Source organism: Jatropha curcas, chromosome 6 (genome assembly GCF_041381405.1).
Source record: "Jatropha curcas cultivar XTBG-Jc1 chromosome 6, XTBG_Jcur_1.0, whole genome shotgun sequence".
In the NCBI taxonomy this organism is placed as follows: domain Eukaryota; kingdom Viridiplantae; phylum Streptophyta; class Magnoliopsida; order Malpighiales; family Euphorbiaceae; genus Jatropha; species Jatropha curcas.
In genome coordinates this window covers 7,731,320-7,737,603 of record NC_143156.1, presented here as the reverse complement: position 1 = coordinate 7,737,603, position 6,284 = coordinate 7,731,320, and positions in this window count along the sequence as shown.

The window sequence follows — 6,284 nt, the reverse complement described above, 5'->3', positions numbered from 1 at the left end:
TGGAGTGTTTTTGGGAAACACTTTGTGTGCCACTATTTTTGTATTACTCTCTTTGTGTACCTACTATTTTTAATAGTGGAAGAATGATTCGGAGTTTGTCCCGTGGACGTAGCCCTAAAACAGTTGAGGGTGAACCACGTAAATTTCTGTGTGTCCCAAGTTTATTATTCTGCTGCGTTAATTTTCTCTTAATTGGTTGAAAGGGCCCAACGAGTGGTATCAGAGCTGATGCCCAACAACTGGTATCAGAGTCGATATCCTAACAAGTGGTATCAGAGCTGAGTCAAGTGGTACCTGGGCCTAACAAGTGGTATCAGAGCCGAAGGTTTTGGCAGGTCCAGCCGGTCAGATAGCGGTACCGGATCCGTGGATATATTTTGAAAATAAATATACCACGATGAAGAGAAAATTACGACGAGTCCATTGGTGTTGTCCGCTCGGAAAGACGTTGCAGAATCGACTTAGTGATGAATAGTAAAATAGTAACTCGCGTTGATGGTGAATAGTTACTATTGGCGTTACTGTTGCTGAGCCCACTGTTAAGCCCAGCACTATTACGTATAGTACTATTCACGAATACAGGTACTATTCACGTATAGTACTATTTATGTGTACTATTACTGTTCATACATACAGTTACTATTCGAGTATACTATTACTATTCATGGTCACTATTCACGTATACTACTGTTCATGTATACGGTTTATGTTGGTGATGATATTCTGCACAAGTCAAAATGGACAAGTAAAATGATCAGTCTACATGGCGAGAATTACCATATATGGAGAAATGAGAGATCTCCTTATGGTAATCAGAATGTATTTGCCTGTGTTTAGTTGAACTAAACCGGATGACAAGACTGATGAGAAATGGGCTTTAGAGCATGCATCCAAATCTCGGTTGGTAGATTTGATGATGAAGGTTTCTGTAGCACCTTCAGAAATGGTCAATGGAAGCTCACAAAAGGTTCATTTGTGGTAGCTAAAGACCGAAAGCTGTACGTGATGCATGCGAAACTCTCCCAAGACACTTTGAGTGTAGCGGAGAATGACAGTACAGTTGAATTGTGGCATAAACGACTATGTCATATGAGTGAGAAAACTCTGGCAAGAAAGAACGTACTACCTGGATTGGATGAAGTTCACTTAGACAAGTGTCCTAATTGTATGGCGGGAAAGCTCAACAGAGTAGCTTTCAAGATTACCCCTCTTTCTAGAATGAAGAATGTATTAGATCTGATTCATTCAGATTTGTGTAGACTATTGACGATGTCATATGGTGGAAATCGATATTTTGTGATATTTATCGATGACCATTCTAGGAAGACCTGGGTATACACATTGAAGTCTTCTAAACCTGGTTGAGCGATAGACAGGCAAGAAGTTGAAGTGTATCAGGACAGATAATGGTGGAGAATACACTAGGCCATTTGATGCTTTCTGCAAAGAGCATGGCATTCGACATCAAATGACACATCCCAAGACGCCGCAACTGAACAGTTTGGCTGAAAGGATGAACAGAACTTTGATGGAGAGAGTTCGATGTTTACTCTCACATGCAAAGTTGTCTAAAAGATTTTGGGGTGAAGCTCTTCTTACAGCAGTTCATCTTATAAATCGTTCACCATGTGTTCCTCTTCAGTATGATACTCCAGAGTGAGTATGGTTAGGAAAGGATGTTTCCTATGATCATTTGCGGGTGTTTGGTTGCAAAGCCTTCGTGATGTCAAGACTAGACGGTGTGTATTCATTGGCTATGGCCAAGACCAATGTGGCTATAGGTTTTATGACCTAATCCAGAAGACGATTATAAGAAATCGTGATGCTGTATTTGTTGAAGATCAGACTATTGAAGATATTGAAGCAGAGTGCCAATAGATCTGATGAAGACTCAACAGACATACAGAGAGTTTCTCCAATAGAACGCAAACAAATTGGAGATGAAGAAAATGTTCCACAAGAACAAGTGCCAGAGTTAGAAAATCCAGAAGTTCCTAATGAAAATGAACCAGATGAAGATTATGGTGTTCATGTTCAACCACCAGCACCGGAAGGTTCTCAAACATTAAAGAAGATCTAGTACAGTCTGACAACCATCTACTAGATATCCAGTCAATGAGTATGTACTGACGACTGACGGGGGAGAACCTGAAAGCTTTGAAGAAGCTATGGAAATGAACACAAGAGGAACTGGATTGAAGCCGTGCAAGATGAAATGAAGTCATTGCATGAGGATGAAACATTTGAGCTGGTGAAGTTGCCCAAAGGCAAGAAAGCTTTGAAAAACTAGTGGGTGTTCAGGATGAAGCAGGAAGAACACAGCTCCCAACCACGATTCAAAGCTAGACTAGTTGTGAAATTACATCCATTCGGACAGTGCTCGGAACGGCCGCCAGTTTTGATCTGGAAATTGAGCAAATGGATGGAAAGACTACCTTCCTACATGGAGATTTGGAAGAAGAAATATACATGGAGCAACCAGAGAGTTTCGTAGAAAAAGAGGATTGTGTTTGCAAACTGAAGAAAAGTCTGTATGGCTTGAAGCAGGCACTGAGACAGTAGTACAAGAAGTTTGAGTCTGTTATGGGGGAGCAAGGCTACAGAAAGACTACTTCAGATCACTATGTTTCTATTCTCTGATGATGACTACATTGTTTTTGCTCTATGTGGTTGATATGGTGACTGTTGGTCAGAATTAATGGCTTGAAGATACAGCTAAGTAAGTCTTTTTCATGAAAGACTTAGGACCAGCAAAGCAAATTCTTGGCATGAAGATTGAAGAGCCAAGAAATTATGGTTGTCACAGGAGAAGTACGTTGAGAAAGTACTTCAAAGGTTTAGAATGGAGAATGCTAAAGCGGTTAGTTGTCCTCTTACTAATCACTTTAAATTAAGTTCTAAACAGTGCCCTTCTACGAATGGAGAGAAGGAAGAAATGAAAAAGATCTGTAGGTTGTGCCTTGTGTCGAAAGTCTTCCCGACAAAAGGAGATCGGGCGGCGTGTCCCGCGAAGTTGTAGCGGCGGTACAAGATGGTGGGCAGATCTAATAGATTATAGCTGCAGGGGGAGCCGTGTCGTGACAGTCAAAGCTCAATTCACCTTGGAAAGAATTCCTCCTTCCATTCTATCACTAGATCAGGGATGTGTTGGAGATGAAGCTGTTACAGCTTGAGAAGATCCATACAGGAGAAAATGGATCAGTCATGTTGACGAAGATTCTTTCAAAGGAAAAGTTTGAATACTGTCGGATAGTTGCATGGATGATGGAGAATATGGCTAATGTTCCCACTTAAGTGTGCAGGGGGAGAATTGTTGTGGTGTGCCCACTTAAATGGGACCCACATGTGTGAAAGTAAGAAAAAAAAATAGGAGCAGCTAGTTCAACAGTGATGGTTTTGAATTGCTGCACATGGGCGGTGCAACTTGAAAGAGTTGTACACGGCATTCCTACGCGTTAACCTGCCTATAAATAGAGGCAGAGGCAGAACGCACAACACACACGCAGAAAGAGAAAATGTAGCAAGAGAGTGTTAGCGTTTTAGGAAGGGCTTCCTAAAACGAGGGAGAGAAAAATAGTGAGGATTATTTTGGAGTGTTTTTGGGAAACACTTTGTGTGCCACTATTTTTGTATTACTCTCTTTGTGTACCTACTATTTTTAATAGTGGAAGAATGATTCGGAGTTTGTCCCGTGGACGTAGCCCTAAAACAGTTGAGGGTGAACCACGTAAATTTCTGTGTGTCCCAAGTTTATTATTCTGCTGCGTTAATTTTCTCTTAATTGGTTGAAAGGGCCCAACGAGTGGTATCAGAGCTGATGCCCAACAACTGGTATCAGAGTCGATATCCTAACAAGTGGTATCAGAGCTGAGTCAAGTGGTACCTGGGCCTAACAGTTTTCTCACCCCTAACACCAGCCATAGGAACTAGATTTGACTTTAATACCAAGTCTGTAACAATCCATGCATAATAAGATATTATCCGCTATGGGCTCAACCTGCATGATTTTGTTCCTAGTTTAAGACTTTTTCCTTATAGTATATCGCTTTCACCTTGTACTTAATGTTGTGGGATTTGCTTAGGGTATCAGAAGACCCGTTATTTGTATGCTGCCAAATAAAAGAGTCATGCAATATGTGAGAGCTAAGTGGGATAGCTTTGATTTGAAGAGCTTCATTAGGACAGAATAGAGAATCAACCAGATTTTTGTTCCAAGAACAAGACTAACTATTGATCAACTCACTTACATGGGCGTCTTCATTTAAGTGATTAATTGGAGTCAACACTGGAAAGCCTTATTGGTCTGACAACTAGTTATCTTTCCATATATGTATAGATGCCCCATTACCCACTAGCCAGCAAAACCCGTACTACACCACCCATTCATCTTCCATCAAACTACGCCATGCATAGCCAGCGGAAAAGCCTGTTTTCGCAGCCAGGAGGAATAAAGAAAATAATTTTGTAAGTTAAAGTGTTTTTTAATAAATGTAATTTTATGAGTTAAAATGTTTGATGAATAAAAAAAATTAAAGATGTCATAATATTAAAATAATAAAATTCGAGAGTAAATTTATGTATTGACGTATGAAATGGAGATAAAATAACTCCACAGCAAAAATCAACTTGATACTAGATGGAGATTGACCAAATGTGAAAGCAATAGATCTAAAAATAAAATAGAAAAATAAAGAAAAATAAGATTTAGACTCTCATATGTGGAGTTTGTTTTAAAAAAGGAAAGAAAATAAAAAAAAAAGAGACAAAAACCATTGAAAAAAGAGTGAGGGGAGGAGATCCTTGACGAAAAGGCTAAAAGTGTCCTCAAATCTAATAGAAGATGTGTCTACAATTAGGATTTTTTTAGAGAAAAAAGAAAGAAGGCAGCCGCTACTAAATGGAATGTTCATTTATTTTATAACAATTAGAGCATTATAGATCATATAAGCGTAAGTTTTTTATGTCTTATAATAAATAGGGCAGAGTCGGTACATGTGAGATACTCATACTTCATGCACTGACTTGCTCTATATATAATAATAATAATAATAATAATAATAATAATAATAATAATAATAATAGGGCAAAGCAAAAACAGATCAAATCAAAAAAATAGAACTAAATTAATTGGTTTGATTTGATTGTAAGGTGTTCAATACAATTTGATTTAAATAAAAAAATAAAAACATATTTAAAAATTGAAAATCAAACCGAATTAAATCTAAAAGATAAAGTAAAATTAGAAAATCAAATAAATTTAGTTTGATTTAATTGAATTTACATATTAAACAGTTGTATAAAAAATAGAGAGAACTCAAAGTATAATGGTGGATAGTCATAAGAACTTCAAAGTCTTGATATCTTTTATTCTTTTTATGACTGTACCCTCACACTTCGTTCTGAAAGGAAGAGAAGACAGAGAAAGAAGCACAAGTATGTTTGAGAATGGTGAGGGATGGGAAAAACAGATGAAAGAATTTCATTTGGCCATAACCAATAACTCTTTTTTTATTTTTAATCTGACTTTCTAAGTAAGAAAATGAGATGGTTCTCAAGAATTCAGTCAAGGCACTGAATTGCAAGTACCCCTTCCATTCCATGCATTGCTTTTTGCGGCTCTATATGATTGGCACCACAATATTATATTCACTTTCATTCCACCGTCTAACTGAATTTATGCTTTATCCATCTTTCTAATTATTTTTGTTTTTGGTTATTTATAAATTGAATATTACTTTAATATCAAAAGTCGCCGGGTTTTGAGTTTTTTTTTAAAAATTTTTCACGAATATTTTACTGTGTATATACATCAGACTAATCTCGATTTGAGATTTAGGACTCATTTTATATAAATGTTTTCTATGGATGGAACCCATTTGACTTTGTCATCCACCGAACTTAATCATGTTTTACTTATTTTTCATACTTTGAATTTAGTTATATTACATTTTGCAATTCAAATTTATGATTCTATAACTTGGTTAAAGAACGATAATTTTATATGGTTAAAGTTATTCAAATAATTAAATTTGCGGCAATAATGCATTTGGATCCCACGTGTATATGTTCCTCTAGACATGTATGGGGAATTAAACACTTAAGAATTTAGATCCCTGTGTAATTTTACTTTCCCATATTCCATTTTATAAAAAAAAATTAATATTATAATGTTAATGCTGATTACAGGCTAATTAAATAGTTATTTATTTTGAAGAAACGAATGTTTGGTTTAACTTAAAATGACTCATAGGTAGAGGAAAGTCAGATGGGTCTGAAAAGTAAGC